Raw genomic sequence first — 19,350 nt, forward strand, 5'->3', positions numbered from 1 at the left:
CTTCTGCTGATGAGGAGTGCACAGATTGACTCAGTGCCAAGGTGTCACTCGAGACACTAGAAAATGAATGCTTGGAAGGGATCTTTGCTTCCTTCTATTAGTTTGGGCTGCCAGGAAAGGGAAAGGAGGCCAGACTGTTTTCTGGAAGAATGGGGGCTTGATCTGGCATGTCTACTTATCAAGCGTGTAACCTGCAAATCCAAGGCTGTATTACTATTATTTCTGCACCATCATGAATTTCCTCTATTTCTGATATCCGTATGTGATTTTGTTTATGTCTGAAAGAAATATTTGATTTCTGAAAAGGTGCTCCTACTCTAAGCAGGTAGACCACACTTTTCTGAAAGTTATTTTAAGTATTGATAAATCCAGTCTTCATCTGTAGAACTTCTCTTATGGGGTTCTATAAGATCTGCAGTGAGGACAAAGTCAAGAATAGAATTTGTTGATCCTTGGCTGCCATCAAATGTGTAGTGGTGGATCATAGTATTTGGTCCAAACTTTTTGGACCAAAAAGATTTTTTTGTGATCTTCAGGGATTGGGTGAAATACATACTTTCAACTGGCAAAAAACAAAACAAAAAATTGCTACCAGTTCAAATTGCAGAAAAACTGCAACAAGTCAAAGCAGCCCAGGGACATTTCTAATTCAGAATGGCCTGCTGAAGCCCTCTCTGTTAAGTATAGTAATTTAATTAACTGAAATTGTAAATGCTTGTATGTGTTGCTGTGTGTTTAAATTTGATGGGTTTGGTAGCAGAATTCTAGAGAGTTATCATGTGATTGGCTAATATTGGTCATATGGGAGGTATATAGTGAAGGAGAGACCCCATATTATGTGAAGCAAGAGTACTGTGTTTTCAAATCCACTGTGAACACTGCTCAGTTGAATAGAGTGTTGCTGTGTTTCTTCTCAGCTTGAATGAAAGACAGCAATGCCGCAGGAGACGGTAAAAGTGGAAATCTCTCATAGGAGCTTCAGGGCATGGTCCAGTTGAGATACAGAAGGCTGAAAGTACTGAGCTCTGGAAAGAGAGGAAAATGCAGTTGTTTTGAATGAAGAAGAAGAAGAAGAAGAAGAAGAGGAAGAGGAGTTTGGATTTGATATCCCGCCTTTCACTCCCTTTAAGGAGTCTCAAAGCAGCTAACATTCTCCTTTCCCTTCCTCCCCCACAACAAACACTCTGTGAAGTGAGTGGGGCTGAGAGACTTCAAAGAAGTGTGACTGGCCCAAGGTCACCCAGCAGCTACATGTGGAGGAGCGGAGACGCGAACCCGGTTCCCCAGATTACGAGACTACCGCTCTTAACCACTACAGCATACTGGCTCTGTATGCCCATGCTTGGAGAAGCACGTGACTGTAAATATTACTTTTTAATTTATCTATTACTATAAGTTTCTGAAAGCAAGTAAAGTAAAGTTCTGCAAGTCTGGACATTGGTTTAATTTCCAAAGAAGGATGTCAGTTTAAGCTTCCTAGCTGCAATTTCACTACTCTTTCTTCAACACTCTCCACACCATGACATAGTGTGGCTCCTATTATACTGTTCTCAAATATGCCTATAAACAGTTTTCATTGGGAAATGAATGGACCTATGAAATATTTTTTCTCAGAGTTCCAAGGGCAACCGAGGCTGTCAATCTTGTTGCTACAGAGCGGTGTGAGTGAGGAGGAGTTAACGAGCTAACTCTGATATTTGAGAAGTCAAAACATGTTTCGCCAGTATTGCTTGGGTCCTTGGTGTGAAAAGGAACAGTGAGTGAATATAAAAGAACATTTCGTCAAACTTCATTCGGTTCCCTTGTTTTCACATGTACTCCAGGCAATGAAACACAGGTTCTTCCCCCTTCTCTCCTGCTGTTTCCTTATTCGCTTTCAATGCCTGCAGACTGATTTGGAGTCCGATGGTATAATAACTTCAGTAATAACTCAGTCACATGTTGGTACTTTCCTGTAGCAAGAGAGCAAGCCTAACATCTCAACTTAGAAAAGGAGTATAAGGGAAATGAAAGCATGTAGTCACATTTCTGGCATTTGGGTTAATACTGATGAACCCAACTCCCTGCTTCCATTCACCCTGCTCATCATCTACTTCTTGGGTTTGTTTTGCATTTGGACACCTCTTAATATCATACCCAAATTTAGTGTGATGGTTCCCTTATCCTAGGGTTGCCATATTTCAAAAAGTACGAACCAGGACATAACAAACAGGATTGACTTGCCTACGATCCAGGACAAATTTTAGAAATTTCTCCCGGGCGCTTCAAATCCCTGTAATGTCGGGGAAAATCCAAACCTATGGCAGTCCTATTGTATCCAGGCTATGTTAGGACACAGTTGGATGCCAGTTTGAATCAAGATGGCTGACTGAACACTATTTGGGGGGGGGGTCATAGAATTCCCACACAATCCAGGTATGAGGCTGCTAGTAGAGTATAATTTCTTTATTTCGTACAATTTATATTCTGCTTGACTGACACAAAACAAGTAATAAGAGAGGTCAAAATAATCTGCAAAATGGTTTAGCCTAATGTTGCTGAGTTGAATACAACATCGTATTAGGTAAGAAAGAGCAAGTGATGTAGGCTTGCTGGTAATTCCACCTGGCTGCAGCAGGAGAAGAGGTAAGAACCCAAGGCTCATGCCATTGGCTTACCTGGGAAACCAAAGAGCTCCATTTGCTCTTCCGTAACAGTTATGTAGCAGCAGCCCTCCTATCTGGCTGCTGCAGAGGGAGAAATGAGAAGAGGCCATTCCTAGAAATGGATGGACCAGTCTTTTTACTGTCTATGCCAGTTTCATATCTTCTTGTGCATAAGTTCCTTTCAGCATTGATCTGCAATTTTCCATTTTAAAAGATCATTCAAATTCATATTTAAATTCATACAGGGTTATCTTTACCTGGGGGTGCAAGGGGTGTGGGGCACCCGGGCGCCGAATTCTGGGGGGCACCAGGCACCTACCCCTCAAGCCACCTAAGCTCTTAACTACCTACCTGTTGTGAAATAATAAATAATTTTGATCAAGCTAGAAAAACAAAATACATATATACCTAGATATTACTGAAATGTATACCTACTGTTTCACTAAAGGACTTTTGACTTTGTGTGTTCATTTACCAAAGATGTGCCGCGTCAGCAGCGGCGCTTGTCATTCACAATGGCGGCACTTGACTCAATGACGGCGCTTGTCATTTTCAATGGCGCTGTGCACACAAAATTAACTCTTACATCAAAATATGTTACGTATTACATTGAGCTGTGCTGCTCTGAGGCAGCAGGGTCTGCGGTACCTTTTACATGACTGATGTTTCTCCTAAGTAGGTGCCTAAACAATATTTATAAGTTTAAGTGTGCTGATGTTGTATTTGTTGTTTAGTCGTTTAGTCATGTCCGACCCTTCGTGACCCCATGGACCAGAGCACGCCAGACACTTCTGGTGTTGTATACTTAAGTGTATTGTAAATAAAGGAGCAAATAAAAAAGTTCTTTCTCCTCCCTTCTTTCGTAAACAAGAGATAATGTGTAAGCAGGATGTCTGACATAAGCATAATAACAGTTAATTTGGGGGCTAAACTAAATTTGGGGGCTTTGGGCGGATCTTTGCACCCCGGCAGCGCATATGCTAAAGACTGCAAAATCAAGTTGACCAGGAAAACTCCCAGAGCTCAGGAGCTGTGGGTGGTCTTCTTATTTCCCTGAAAATTCTAGATTTTGATCACAATAATTTTTCCAGGGTACTCAAATCATATTCATAGTTGCAATGAACAATCAGTGGTGATTCAGCACACTTGGTATAGCATTGTTGGTGGGGGGAAATCTTGGGGAGGATCACAAGTGCTGTAAACATTATTGAAGGTAAATTCCATTGAAATCATACATGTCATGTTGTTTGGATCAGACTTTAAACTGAACAATTATGAGAACTTAGGATTTCTTAGCCTATACTAGCTTAAGGATAAGAATATTAGACTGTTTAGAAGAATCACTTGCTCAGCATTTTAGAGGAAACAGAAAAGGTAAGTTGGTAGGTTATGACTGGTGAAACTGTTTTTCAATATACGCATTTGAAAGATGGCTCATATGCCTAAGAATTAAATGATATTTCTGTCATTTTATTTTTGACACTTCTCCATGAGAGCTGGCGTAAAGATTTGTTTGATGAAGAGGAAGGATGTAAAATGCTAAAAGGAGTCAACTCAGAAATCACACCCATCAATTGATGAAGTTTTTATCTTAGAAATTGCATTTGTGGAAATGTATTGCTACTGATAATAGAAATTCATACTGACACCTAGTTTGAGACAGATGGAATAATGATATGCTTATTAGCATTTCTAGCAAGGCAAGCAGTGGTATATAAATATGGATGTTTGAGATGTTGCTTAAATTACACGCTTGTAGATGGAGTTGTGTCAAAAAAATCAGAATTGTAATATGCTGTAATAAATTATGAAAACTTGGCATTAGTAGTGACTGCAGAACGAGGGGGAAAGAGAGAACAAGGGGAAAGTTGAGATGCCTAGAATATTGGGGGGCCATATGTGTGAGATGAGGTGGTGATGAGTGAAGACATATTGGGGTCAACAACATACGCAGAGATAAAACATTTGTGTTCCTGGAACTGCAACACTTCAGACTACAACTGGGAGAGTATGCGTTTGAATTAGCATTGAAAAGGAGTCCAAAAAAGTTATAGAACACCTCTTCACATACTGTCATTGGTTACATGTTGAGACTTCAAAAAGAGAAAGAAAGAAAGAAAAGTATAAAATTCATTCCAGATTACAAAAGACTTTGATTCTTCCTTAGCAAAGGAAAACTTTCCATGCCCTCAGTTTAGAAACTTCAACTAGCTTTTCTGTAGAGACTCTCCTCCCCGAAGGGGAGGGGAGGGGTTGTGGTCGGGGCTCGAGCTCCGGCTAGCAGGGGGCGTGGCCCCCCGCTGCCCACTCACCTGGCTGGCGCTCACGCCCCCCCGGTGGCCATCCAACCGGGGGCCACGGTGGGGGCGTGTTCAGCAGCATTTTGCTGCAGCGCCAGCCTTCGCCCGGCCTCATTCTTCCTGCCTTCGCCCCTCACGAGTCAGGAGTCAGGACTGCTGCTGCAGGAAGCCAGGGAAGTATTTGCTGCTTCTTTTGTCGGTTTGCGATTTAGGTCCCGTTCCGTTTAAACTTTCCATTGACCCAGTCGAACATTGCGGCTTGCGTTCTTTAATTTTCTGAGGGCTTATCGGGTTCTTTTCCCCTGCTCGCGCAACAGCCCACGTGGACCGCCTAACAGCTGACGGGCTCTCAGCCGCTTAACAGCTGACGAGCGCATCGTTCGTTTTGGGGGGGGGGTTTCTATTTCCTTTTCCAGACTTCCGCGTTGAGTTCAATAAAGTTGTGGCCTTTCTCTAGCCCATTAACCTTATATCACGTGTCCTTGAGTCTTCATTTCACTTCACCGGGGTCGGGTCCTCGAACCACAATCCCTAGTTAAAAAGGAATTTTATTCTTAGCCACAACTGGTACAGGACTGGGAGGTTTTTCCCAGTGGGAAGCAAAGTTTTTTTAGGTGTTTCTTCTCTTTCACAACTTGACGGGAATGGCATCAGTTAAAGGTAAAGCTACCCCTGCCCGTACGGGCCAGTCGTGTCTGACTCTAGGGTTGTGTCCCATCTCACTTAAGAGGCCTGGGGCCAGCGCTGTCCGCAGATACTTCCGGGTCACGTGGCCAGCGTGACAAGCTGCATCTGGCAAGCCAGCGCAGCACATGGAACACCGTTTACCTTCCTGCTAGTAAGCGGTCACTATTTATCTACTTGCACCGGGGGTGCTTTCGAACTGCTAGGTGGGCAGGCGCTTAGACCAAACAACGGGAGCTCACCCCGCCGTGGGGATTTGAACCGCCGACCTGATGATCGGCAAGTCCTAGGCGCTGAGGTTTTACATCAGTTAGGGTGGCTCAAAATGGGGGTGCCCTTCAGGGGTCCTTGAAAGGTGAATAGCCCCAGAACCTAGCTGGGGTGGGCCGGGCTGATCACTAGCCATTTTGAACCTTCCAGTGGTCTCATTCACTTGGCCTTATGGGACTTCAGCACTAGGTGATTCCCAAGAGGATATCTGGCAAGTGTGCCATGATTATGGTTGGGCTTCAGATCGGAAGCAGATCTAGCCCCCTCTCCACAGTGCCATTGCCAGTCCCACCTTAGCCTGCATGTTGAGAAAGTTGTGGACAGTTTTCACCCGCACTTGTCTCTGAGTCACTTACTGGGTTGCGTCAACACTTGGGATACAAATGGGGGCTTGTCTAAATGACTGTCATTGCAATCAGCTGATCAGTGCTTATAACAAGCTTTGCTGTTAAGGAACAATCAGGAGCACACTTTAAGGCTTCAAATTGTTCCTTTACAGCCACTTCTTTCCCTGTCACGTGGCCCAGATTAAGACCCCATGCAGGGCCTGATTTGGCCCACAGGTCTTCTCCCACTTCTGATTTAAAACTCTAAAATCAATTGGCATGATTCATCTACAAATCACATATTCCATCCCAACATAATTGGTACTCAAGACAGACCTGATTCTTCTTACACAATACATCTGAGAGTTTTCTCTACAAGTGTAAGTTCTAGAAATACGACTTTTGTGGGTGACTTCTTCCATGTAATAATCTTTCAGAGAAAAACATTAATTTATTAATTTCTGAAACTTGTATACTGCCCTTCAGATGAAGCTCTCAGGGCGCTTCACAGCATAAAGTTCAAGATCTTTGGTATCATTGTACTCATCTCTAGGAAGGAGGACAGAAGTCAACTTTGAAATTGCAGAGTAGTCATCTTGACTGGCATTCACAAGAGAATTGCATGCTGAACTCCTGCTTCATACATAAACACGCTGGGTTCAGATGGAAAATCTTGCCCAGGAGAAACAGTCAGACTTCAGGTCAAGCTTCTGAGCTTCTCATATTTCGACATTCAGAAAAAGAAATACCTTTTGTAAAAAAATAAATAAAAAAAAATTAAAATTTTACATTTGAAATTAAGCACCTTTTATTCTACCATACATTCATTAACTTCCCTCTCTCCCTCCCCTTCCAAGGTTGATTTAACTTATCCACCATTCCTGCATATTTTAATATATCCAAGCAATTTAATTTCCCTATCTTACATCAGTTCAAACTATGTTATGCTCTTGAATTATTTTAATACTGCCAGCATTTTTAACTGTACAGAATTATTTTCAATATACTCAACAAAAATTTCCACTCATCTTTAATTACCTGTTCTTCTCTTATTCTACTTGCTAATTCTGCACATTCTATCATCTTAAATTGCCAATCTCCCTTACTCAGAACCTCTCTTAATTTCCATTGTTGGGGTAGCAGAGTCTGAGCCGCTGTTGTTGCATACATAAATGTTTTTCTCTGACTCCTGGGAAACTCTGAACAATTCCTAGTATAAATGTCTCTCTTTTTGGGGGGGGGGGAGTTGTTTGGAACATTTTTTTAAATCACATTATATATCATTTCCCAAAATACTTTAACTTTTTTGCATACCCACCACATATGGAAAATGGTTCCTTCTACTTCTTTACATTTCCAACATGTCTTGATTCCACCTTATACATCTTAGCCAATCTGCTTGGAGTTAAATACCATCTATGGGTCATTTTTGGGTAAATCAATGTTGTTGTTGTTGATCTAAAGGAGCATTTGAGTCTATAAGCAAGGGAACATTATGAGCTATAACATATTGACAAAGGGTTGTGGTCATTGATTAATTCTCTATAGTTTGTAGATGTTAGAACTGCAACCTCTGGAAAACCATCTTAAGTATTCCAGCCACCAGGGGAATTAAACAGATGTCATGTCCTTAAAAAGAAGAAGAAGCTTTTAATAAAATGGTTGATTGTAACCCTAAGAAAGAGAATCTCCCCCCACCCCCGGCATAAAACATTTCATTCAGCTTTAGAAAGACCATTTTACCCTATTCCCAAACAAACTGGAGTCATATGTGGTTATTGCTTTAGGAAATGTTTGGCAGAGCAAATGCTTGAACATTAATTATGTTGAGAATGAAGGTATTGCTTTTGCTATGACCTACAGTGAAGACATTAACTAACAGTATGCACAAAAGATGTAATTCCTTGAGTTCTACTCTTAAGAATTGTCTCCCTTCTTCTTCTTTTTATATAAAAAAATAAGCTTCAGAAGATTTGGGAAGTATCCTTCTCTGGAAATACTTCAGAAATGAATGATTAAGGACTATCCTACCCTTTCTCTCCCATTTCTTTTTTTCAAGTCTCCCATATCTCTTTCATTCTTTTCCTTCCTATGGGCCAATTTCTGTAAATTGGCCAATTGTTGCCGGCAGTGGGAGTGGTAGATTTCTTTGAAGCCCACACTAAAAGCTTCCTCCTATTACAGGATGTCACCATGCTGAAGTAATACTCTACGGGCACGTTGAAAAGCTCTCCTTATTGACGGAAATTACTGTCAAAGTGAATATAGGGTGATGAGACAAAATGGGAGTGGATGGTGGCCACTGCAGCACAAAGAAGCACGGCAGTCCCAATTTTGAACTAGCTTCTTTGTGGAGAAAGCTTTTCTGTCCCCGTTCCAGATCCCTTGGTATGGGTAAATAGGAAAGGGCCTGGTAAATCAATAGCTTCCTCTTTCCTTGAGAAAGTTTTTTTGTTGAGTTTTTCTCAATAAGGAACCACCGTTGCAACATTTTACTCAATAGCAGAGGAACAGGTAGTTGTTAAAAGCTTTCAGCAGGCCTGGCGTAAGTGACTGGTTGTGCCGCCGCCACCGCCACCTCCCATCTTAATCATTGCCACCAGCACCACTCCTGCCCCAGTGCCATCTTTGTCTTCTCCGTGCCCCCCTTCATCCTTGTCTTCTTTTTACTGGTATAGAAAAAATAGGGGTGGTTGGCTTTTGCTACTCAACTCCCCAAGGGACTGAGTCCCCTAAGTCCATGATTGGTCAGACATGAATGAATAGGATGCAGTGAAAGCAAGGCAGATCTTTATTTTTCTGTTGCAATAGAGTTCCCTCCCTTCCTTGCAAGGAGGCAAGAGAGCCAGAACCAAGAAGAAACATCTCTTTTAAGGGTTTGCATTTTGGCATGAAGAAGAAGGGCATCTCCGCTACAAAAAGTCAGAAATTACATCACACGCAAGGTGGGGTTACTGTGGCTCAGGCAAGCCAAGGTGTTTTATTCCTGAGGATTTAGCAAGTTTTACATAGTTCCAAACATAGTTTACACAAAACATTAGCATTTGATAAGACAATCAGGATGCCCATCAGACATCCCTCAGTGCAGAGTCTCTGGGCAAACAATGACAATTCATACAAAAGAGGTTCATAGATATAGGAAAGGAATCCCTTCAGGAACTTCCCCTGATTGCTACCTGCCTACCTGTTCTCAGGCGGGGGGGGGGGTTAAGGAGACAGAGGAAATATTTGGAATCTTTAGGCGAGCCAAGATGGCTTTTAGATTGCTCTCCTGTACTATTTTAGACATGTAGTTTATATATTTACGTATGCGTGTTTACCTTGTGCAAGTATCAACATTTATTCTATATTTAAGACCTTAGAATTCCTATAACATTAAAAAGGTAAAGGTAAAGGGACCCCTGACAGTTAAGTCCAGTCGCGAACGACTCTGGGGTTGCGGTGCTCATCTTGCTTTACTGGCCGAGGGAGCCGACGTTTGTCCGCAGACAGTTTTTCCGGGTCATGTGGCCATGACTAAGCCACTTCTGGCGAAACCAGAGCAGTGCACGGAAACACCGTTTACCTTCCTGCCACAGTGGTAACTATTTATCTACTTGCACTTTGAAGTGCTTTCGAACTGCTAGGTTGGCAGGAGCTGGGACCAAGCAATGGGGGGTCACCCCGTCATGGGGATTCAAACTGCCGACCTTCCAATCAGCAAGTCCAAGGCTCAGTGGTTTAGACCACAGCACCACCCGCGTCCCTCCTATAACATTACAAAGCCCTTTATATCTTTGCTGCCACATTAGTGGCAGTAGTAGGGGCTTCTGCCTTGCCTTGCCTTGCTCTGTGATAGCCACTATGGCCTTATGGGTGAGTTGGCCAGGAGACTGCCTGGCCTGTTGCAATATAATGTGGTGGCTAGAAAGTTTTGAATGTTTGCTGTCACCTTAAAAAATATATATCTATCTATATTAGAATCTATATTTTCTATATTAGAAAAAGACACTTTGATGGGTATGTATTTCTGTATATCTTTGAAGTATCAACAAATTTTAAATATGCCACAAAACCGCAACACCAATTATACATTCAAAACAGCCTTTCTGACTGGTATAGCAGCTCAGGCACTCTGCTGGCTGCCATCCTCTGAAGGACTTTGTTGACCCTTTCTCAGAGTGAGGTAAGGCAAGAAGGGAGTGGTGAAGAGTTTTTGCCCCACCAAGTGGCTGGTCATCCGCACAGCTAAGATAATAATAAAATTGTGGGGCACTTGGAGACACCAAGTTGTAATGAAGTGAGCAGGAGGCGTTTGGGGGCACAGTTTTGCATCTCCCATGCTTCACCACCTGAGACAGTTGCATCACTGTGTCTCAATTTTGGGCTAACCTTGGCTGTTAATACATGATGAATGCAGGGGTAGCTTAACATGGTGTGAACTACAATTCGTATCAGCCCCAACCAGTATGGACAATGTTCAAGTATGATGGGATTTGTAATCCACACTATCTGGAGAGTACCACATTGGCTACTCCTAGCTTCAGGTCTGTGACATCTAGCTGATTATTTTATTACCTGCAGAATCCTTTCCAAGAAATTGTGTTAGTCTTATTAACGCTAATTTCCCTTCCTTGTGTTGGAAGTAAAGCAATAACCTTTGTATTCCCTTACCTGGACCAGTGGGGAGTGGGTAATAGACAAAAAGGCAACCTATTGTTCCCTTTGCTGGTTCTTTCTTAAATTGCTGTTTGCTGACATGTAGATTATTTCTCAGGCTTTACTTTCTTCCTCCTCCAGAGAGTTAATGTTAGTGTTTACCTCATGAATGCTCCTTGACCATATCCTAAGCTTATACTCAGAATGGCTTTGTTTCTAAGGAGTTATAAATCCTAAGTTTCTTTATTACCTCAATCAGAAGTCATACTAGACCATCTGGCTCTGCATTCTACAGCTATATATACCAATCTCCAACACTTTAAAGATTTCTCTGAATCTTTCAACAAATGTCCAAATTCACCTCATAATTTCTTGAGGTGAAATTTGGTAGAAAATCTAGTCAAAGGAAGTTCTAGTGCTGCCACAAAGTTTATAGCATCATCACAAGAAACTTGTGACTTTTCTTACCAGATGCTAGTTGGTGGCACTAAGCAAAGCTCTTTGTCGAGTTTGAGAGACCTCCGGCGAAAAGTGGATAGAAAATAAATAAAAATGATTTCATAGTCCCAAACCCATTAGCAGCATTGGAGGACTTAGAACATATCGAAGGCTTTCAAGGCTGCAGTCCTTTGATAGAAATAGATTGCAAACCTACTTTGGTTTTAATGGAGCAGGAATTTCTAACAATAATGTGTTTCTTGGAACTCATCTAGGTTTAGTTTTTAAGTGTGTGTGTGTGTGGTACAAACCACTGAAAAAACTACATAACCTCCCCGTATTTCGCATAGCTCAATGACAGAGCTTATTCCCTGCATAATATAGATGGTGCAGGATTAATCCCCACCATCCCACCATCTGCAGTTCAAAAGAACTCAGCAGTTAGGAAATATGTGATACCTTGAAGATGCACTCCCGATCAGAATAGACAGCACTGGACTACATGGACCAACAGTCTGACCTCAGTATGAGGTACATGCATCTGCTCATCTGGCTTATAATGGTTATGTGAATGAGACCTATGACATATTTTTGAGGTTGCGTCTCCATTCCACTGTGTTTCAAATTCTAATGTGAACACACTTCACCTATAACTTGTCTTCATTTCTTTAAACATTATGGTATCTTTGAGAGTCAAGAATACTAATGGGTTTTCCTTGTCAACTTAGTTTATGACCTGGACCCAATCTGTCATCTGAACTTATGACTTAAAAGAAATTCCCTCACGCAAGATGGCAGGCCTATTGTTTCAGACTAGTGAGATGTCAGAACAGCAAGTGAAAGTATTAATATTTATATCACTGCTTTTCAGATCATAGCCTTAGTTCCCAGAACACAACGAGCAACGTCTTTACTAATTGGCTTTCAGGCAACTGGGTCTGAAGAGTTTTGTGCTTTAGGGAGAGCAGCAGGCCTGTCTAACCTATTTAATTAGATGCCAACATTGTAATATCTGAATTTCTGAGAACCTCAGATCCTGGCTTCTATGGGAATTGCACTTCATATAGCGTCAGAATGCATTTGACACATTACAGATGCATGAGAAGAAACTTTGAAGATGTGCTTAACAAACAAGTAAATGGGTAACAGGTGCTTAACTGGGTTACATCAGCGACCTACTGTAGCCCAGTTTTCTGACGCTGGCAACAGAACAGTGGATCATGGCAGAGAGTACTTATAGGGTTCCATTGTCTACTAGCTTTAGTAGTCAGCATCAGTACTATGTGCAGTCTTTGTTCACTTATCACAGATTCCTCAAATCCAGTAAGGTGAACAAGTTTCTTTAAAAGGCATTTGCTTCGCTATTGCCAACACTTCCTCGCAATATGAAGCTGCCATGGCTTTTGTGGGGGCACATCTTATTTCTTGTTGGGTGATAGTGAGGCCAGTTCTACAAAATACCTTTTTGATGAGGTATGCAAACAAAATTTAACCTGGATACTTCCTGGAATGGTGTAGACAAACCACATCTAGGCTAAGCCCATGCATTTCAGCTTTGCATTCTGTATCCTCAGTTTAACAATTCTTACAAATAAAAATTAATTGGTGAATCTTGAGTTTCCTTCTCAGGCAAACCTAGGTTGGAGTTTTGAGGAATGCGCTATGAGTTTGGAGAAGCTCAGAGAAATTTCGGAAGTGGGTTCTGAACATCCTTAAGAGAGAACCGTACAGGTTTTAATCAAGCTGTGCTATGGTTGCTGTTAGGAATGAATTATTCAGTCAGTTTCTGCTCTGTGTCAGACTTGCATGTTCATAAGTCTGTTTCATCCTTTTTCTGAATTACACTGTAGTAAAAAAGAAGAAGAAATATTGGCGCCAGAATAAAGATATTAAAGTATTAAATACTGTTTTGACCTTTTTTCACAAAGTAAGAATTCATACCGTTTATTTATTACCAAGCACATATTTCTAAACACATTTTGTCATTAAATAAAGACTTTGGTATTTGTCTGATCTGAGAAAAGCATCACAAAATCAAAGATGTGCAATATCTAGAGGGGACAGCAACCTTTTTCAGCCGTGGGCCGGTCCACCATCCTTCAGACCATGTGGTGGGCTGGACTATATTTTGGAAGAAGAAAAATGAACGAATTCCTATGCCTCACAAATAACCCAGAGATGCATTTTAAATAAAATGACACATTCTACTCATGTAAAAACACGCTGATTCCAGGACCGTCTGCGGGCCGGATTAAGAAGGCGACTGGGCCGCATCCGGTCCCCCGGCCTTAGGTTGCCTACCCCCGATCCAGAGGATAGTTACTTGTTGTGTGTGCTTGTTGGATTGAAAATGAACGACTGACGAGTAGATAGGTGTCATATGGGAGGTGTCTCTTGAGCAAGTCTCGGAGACTCCCTTTTATTGAATATTACTGCGTTTGCCACGTGTGCTTGTTGCTGATTGGTTAACATAAGTTCAAAACAAGGGTTGCATACAAGACATTAATTATTGCATCTAAGACATTAGTCATAGACAGGTTAAAGGTTGGGAAAAGGAACGCAGAGTTTACACAGGCATGGGTTCGGGCTGCCCGTACCAGAGTGGTACGAAAAAGGAATGTACAAGGAGGGGTAAGTACAGGTTGATATGGTGTGAACTCAAGGTGAACAGAACGTACCAGGGTGATGATGGAATGTCTTAGCATCAGCACAGTTTATGCAGCGTGAGCAAAACAAAGCTTAGAAGCAAGACTTCCCAGAATGCAAGAGAAAAGAAGCAATACTTTCCCATAATGCAACAGTTATGTGCAGAGAGAGAACTTCCCTTTATGTGCTGACTACATAAAGTGTGTATATATAGCTTTGGGTAGCATCCTATTATTATTATTATTTTAGCTACCTTGTGTCTTTCCAATTTCCTGCAGGGGGTTGGACCAGATGACCCTTTGAGTCCCTTCCAACTCTACCGTTCTATGATTTTATGACTCCAGCAGTAACACAGTTGGCAAAGTGACCATCAGCTATTAATTGAAGGGGAAAAGGGCACATGCACAGTCCCATCTCAAAGACGACCAGTGTTAAGTGCGCTCTTCTGATTGCCATGCTTATTATTCATCCTGTAAATTAATTGGCTTGTGCAAGAGTGAGAATCTCATCATATTTGCATATACTGAAAAGAGAGAGATGCTTAATGAGGAAGTGTGCTGTCAGATACAAAAGCCTTAGGTTGCTGAAATAGGGAAGCTGATGGCCAGCTAATATAGTTCAGCACAGTTTCTTGATTTCAGGTTCCCCCTCCCACCTGACACATTAAAAAAAGAAAGATTCTTAAAGAGTAACTGTTGATTAGAGTTGGTGCATTCAGGTGGATGGTTCTAATTATTGATCTGGGGAGAGGGGTAACGTGTGAAATTCAGCTTCTGAATATGCTAGGGAGAGACGAGAGGGAGAATCAACTGGTAACAAGAAATATACAGAACTGACAGTGGACACACAAGCATCTGGTGTGACTCAGGGATGCAGATAGTCATTGCAGTGAGTTGACTCCTAACCTTTGCATATACTGCAAAGAGCCAATGTGGTGTAGTGGTTAAGAGCGGTAGTCTCGTAATCTGGTGAACCGGGTTCGATTCTCCACTCCTCCGTATGCAGCTGCTGGGTGACCTTGGGCTAGTCACACTTCTTTGAAGTCTCTCAGCCCCACTCACCTCACAGAGTGTTTCTTGTGGGGGAGGAAGGGAAAGGAGAATCTTAGCCGCTTTGAGACTCCTTCGGGTAGTGATAAAGTGGGATATCAAATCCAAACTCCTCTTCTTCTTCTTTTGTCAGGAGTGCTTTGGTGTTTTAAGATTTCTTGCTAAATTTTGCTGTCTGGTAAGATTGGCTAAGGCTATGGGAAGGGAAGTGTTGGTTGCAGGTTTAGATGTTGCTGTCAGCACATGAGCAAGACTCAGCAACTGCTTCCTGTGCCCTACTTTCCACCCTTTCGTACCTGAGCTCTCTTTGCTTTTCATTTCTGCTGCAGCAGAGTTGGAGTTTTGTCCTCCTTTTAAAATGGTTCTCTTTTTGAGAACCAGACTAAAATCTTACCCTAACTTAATTTTGTGTTGAAACATACAGATTTCAAATCTGAACATCTCACTGTGATTACTTCCCCCTGCCCCCACCTTGCCCCCTTATGGCTTATCGACTGCATTGGAAGACAGTGCAGCAATGACTATGGTTGCCATATTTTGAAGAGCAAAAAAAGAGGATGCTATGACGACTCTCATTTTAAATACCCCTACTACATGTAGGCTGTAGAAGTTGTGACATATTGCTGAGTGGGGCAGGAGAAGTGAAGAGGAAAGCAAGTCTTCAACCACCAGTTATGTCTATATGTATCATCCAGAAAGTATAGCCAGAGTTTTCAAAAGCAGTTTTCAATCAATGTGCCATTCAGAGCAAATAAAGGCAATTTGTCCCAAATTTTAACACCTGAAAAAGAGGATGTGTCTGGGGGAAAGAAGACACATGGAAATCCCAGCAATTACAATCTGTAAAGGTAATTTATCTGGAAGACAATTGTATTTTGAGGAGATAACTTGGTCATCTCTTCCTGCCTCTGTTTACTTTCCCTCTATCTCTTGCAGTGGCGTAGCGTGGGTTGTCAGCACCCGGGGCAAGGCAAGTAATTAGCGCCCCCTAACCCGTGGATTTGCGCCCCCCAACCCTAACCCCCAGATGTTGCGCCCGGTGCGGCCGGCCCCCCTGCACCCCCCACACTACGCCACTAATCTCTTGTTCTACTCTTTGATGGCTGAGAGCAGCCTTTGATGCATAATCTGGTGGAAGGAAGAAGTGATAATGCAGGGTACCTTTTGACCTTCTTTGATGTTAAACATTGCTTGGAGGAATGTGCAGTATTGGTGGGGGCAATCTGACCTGGGTGTCACCAATGAGTGGGGTGACAAAATGACAGGACGGCGCTCACCACGGGGCCTGCAGTGCACCCGAGCCGCGCATCTCTCCCAGGAGTAACATGGTGGCTTGGGCACCTGCAGGCTCCACGCTGCCCCAAACGGCCCACCCGCTGCCTCCCCCTCAGCTGTAGGGTGCCTGAGTGGGGTGAGGCAGGCAGACTCCTTGGAGGCCCCGCAGAGCATCCTGCCCCAGCTGGCCCCGCCCCTGGGTGGCTGGCCCCGCCTCTGGGCACAGGGCATGCGTGCCACCCCAGGCACCCAATTGGCTTGCTCCGCCACTGGGAAGAGGGAGCTAGCTAATGAATAATCTGCACATAGGCAGTTGGGCAAGCCATACAGGCTACAGTAGCTATCAATAATCTATAAATCAGATGGTTTTGAGGCACAGCTTAGAAGCTCATGTACGAACTCATGGCTAGAAGCTTGTCCAACTTGAGACTACCTGGGGTTCACTTTGCCACTTCTTGAGGGCTTCCCTGTGGCAGATCGAAGTACTTGCTTGGTAATGTATATAATGCTTGCTGTTTAGAATAAAATATTTAATCTTCTCACTCACTTGTGTTTGTATTGCTTCTGAATATCGTATAAAGAACCACCTTGCATTTGGCAAGACACATTCTTTCACTTTTAGCAACTGAGTAGGACAAAAGTCATCAACACTGACAATGTTGTCATGACCTCTTCCTCATACTGGTTAGTAGCAACCAGCCTTCTCAAATGTGGTGCAAATGAACAGTTGTTGTTTTAACTCAGCTGATCATGAACCTGGAAGGTATACCAGAAGCTGGATTATTATTTGTATGGTTTGATTAACACAGAAGTTATAAAGAAAATGGTCTCTCTCCATGAATTCTTAAGATTTCTTCTTTGTTTTCTAACAGGAGATTCTTCTGGAAACACTACAAAATACAGAACTTTGTCCTCGTGTGTCTCTCGATGTACGTCCAAGCTTGAATGAAGAACACGAAAACTACTTTGCTTTACGGTAAGCTCACAAAGACTTCAGACTGTGTCTTGCTCAAAAACTTTGGATCAATGTTAAAAGCATAGCAAATGTGTAAAAAGGCATTAGTAACTGCTCTGGCATCAGTCTTCCTCGTGATGTAGCAGCCAAGTGCAAAGCAACCTGAAATCCTTTCAACAATTTTACCTGAAGTCATTTACTTGGGCAAACAATAATTTGCATGCTTGTGAAATGATGTAAACAAAAGAGAACAAAGTTGTCTTGGATGCAAATCCATAGACATTCTTGCAGTTCTTTTATGTTTGTTCATTAGACTATCTTTTTGAGCACATGGTGACTTTTATTTTCAGAACTTTTAGTTGTGTGTTCAGACCTCCCTAAATAAACACACATGTGACTCAAATTTTATTTTTGGGTTTTGACAGAATTTAGGCCACAACTTTATTGATTATAGAAAGTTAGTGGTTGCATAGGCTCTGGTTCGACTAGCTCCCTGCACCCTTGCAGGTAGAGCTGACCCAGAGCTCTATCATAGGTCAGCCAAGGGTGAACACCTGAGGTAGGCAGAAAGCCCAGGAACGGACTATGCCCACTCCCCAGATGCTCCCCTGGACTCAGGCACGGGCACAACCCCCTCTCAGGGGTTGACCAAACCAAGTTGAGTCCCTGGATTCCTTTAACGGAATACCCTTCACATAGGGATGGTGAGAGCGTTATCCCATCCCTGTCACCTGAACCAGTGCCTATCCACAACCTTACAAGTTGTGACGATTTGCTACGCAGGAGGTGAAACCCAAATGGCAACAGCCAATCAGCCAAGTGGGGGAAATTCCTGCCGTGCCCCTGTCCCAGTGACAGATGACACACGACGGCATAACAAGGTCAATTGCAAAATGCCCTAAATATAGGGAGAGGTGGGCAGGTGTTCCGATGCATAAGCTGAAAGAGGAAGCTCTGGGTCACGTGCATATATATAGGTCCCTCGATCTGTTTAGACTGTACCCCATTGGCCAGATTAAACCCAGCAATGAGGGACCTACCAATCGGGTGTTGTGGCTGTCCAATATATCCACCCACAACACAGGAGGTCAGTCTCCAGGTCTCACCACAAAACTTGCCCTCTTTGAGGTAGGACACGCTTTGCTTCATGTAAACATGCATGATAAACATCTGGTCTTACAAGGAATTTAGGGATGAGAATAAAACCCCATTATTTTAAAAACTGTTTTCACCCAAGGCTTTCATTTCTCAGTGGCAGCTTAAGGGTAAATTCTGAAGCTGAACTTTATTTATTTATTTAAAAATAAGTGGATCCTTTTATTAACTATTCCTTGTTAACTCCATAAATGATTAAATTCTTTCTGGAAAGGATGACAAATGAACCAAGCTATCCAAATCATGCTCATATTAATTAAGGACCTTTTTCTTTTTTAATTAAATGAGCTAGCTACAAATCCAGCAATTATTTTTGAATATCTCAGCAGCAGAAAAGATTTTTGTGTGTGTGTTCCACTCTCAACAATATATATATAATCTCACATATGACAGAACTGAATTGCAGTTTATAAGGGTGTTTGAACAGTGGCTCTTGCCTTTCACCTGTCCCCAAATTCATTCATCCCCCCCCCAAAAAAAATTATGATGGATACCATTCCAGTATGGAAAAGCTTGTTGTCCTGTAGAGGATTCATTCATTGTCAGTTCACTGGTATTCCCTTTGCATCACACTGTGCTTCCTGGCGATTGGTCACTGCTAAGGTGGCATTTAAAGTATTTTGACTTCAGATGTAAGCAATAATCTTATGCAGTGCTCCCCCCCCCAATGTGTTGGGGGGGGGACTGGCTTGGCAACACTATTTCTCTTGCTTTTTGCAACTGCATGGTATTCAGTGTAGCACTAAGATGAACAATTCAAAAGCATAAGGATCTTTCCACACCCCTTGCCTTGCACAGCCTCAAAATCTGTTGTGGTCCCCCCCCCCCAACCCTCAAGAGCGGGAAAGAGAGAGGAGGAAATCTGTTTGTGCTAGTGTTAATTCTTGTCCTAGCATAAGAAGTTCATTTAATGCTGCCCGCCCCCCCCCCCTCAGGTGATCTAGAAGATTATTTGGTTTCTGGGAAGTT

The 19,350-nt window shown here is 42.5% G+C and overlaps 1 protein-coding gene across 2 annotated transcripts in view; it reads left to right on the forward strand.

Annotated features, from left to right (window-relative positions):
- LINGO2 (leucine rich repeat and Ig domain containing 2) overlaps nt 1-19,350 on the forward strand; it is a 539,936-nt gene that overhangs the window by 92,772 nt on the left and 427,814 nt on the right. For both annotated transcript variants that reach the window (XR_014003290.1, XM_081176515.1), the window contains exon 2: nt 17,144-17,247. The gene's annotated coding sequence lies outside the window, so the exon portion shown is untranslated. The remainder of the gene's footprint in view (nt 1-17,143; nt 17,248-19,350) is intronic.

This window comes from Podarcis bocagei, assembly GCF_964188305.1.
Source record: "Podarcis bocagei genome assembly, chromosome: 17".
NCBI lineage: Eukaryota > Metazoa > Chordata > Lepidosauria > Squamata > Lacertidae > Podarcis > Podarcis bocagei.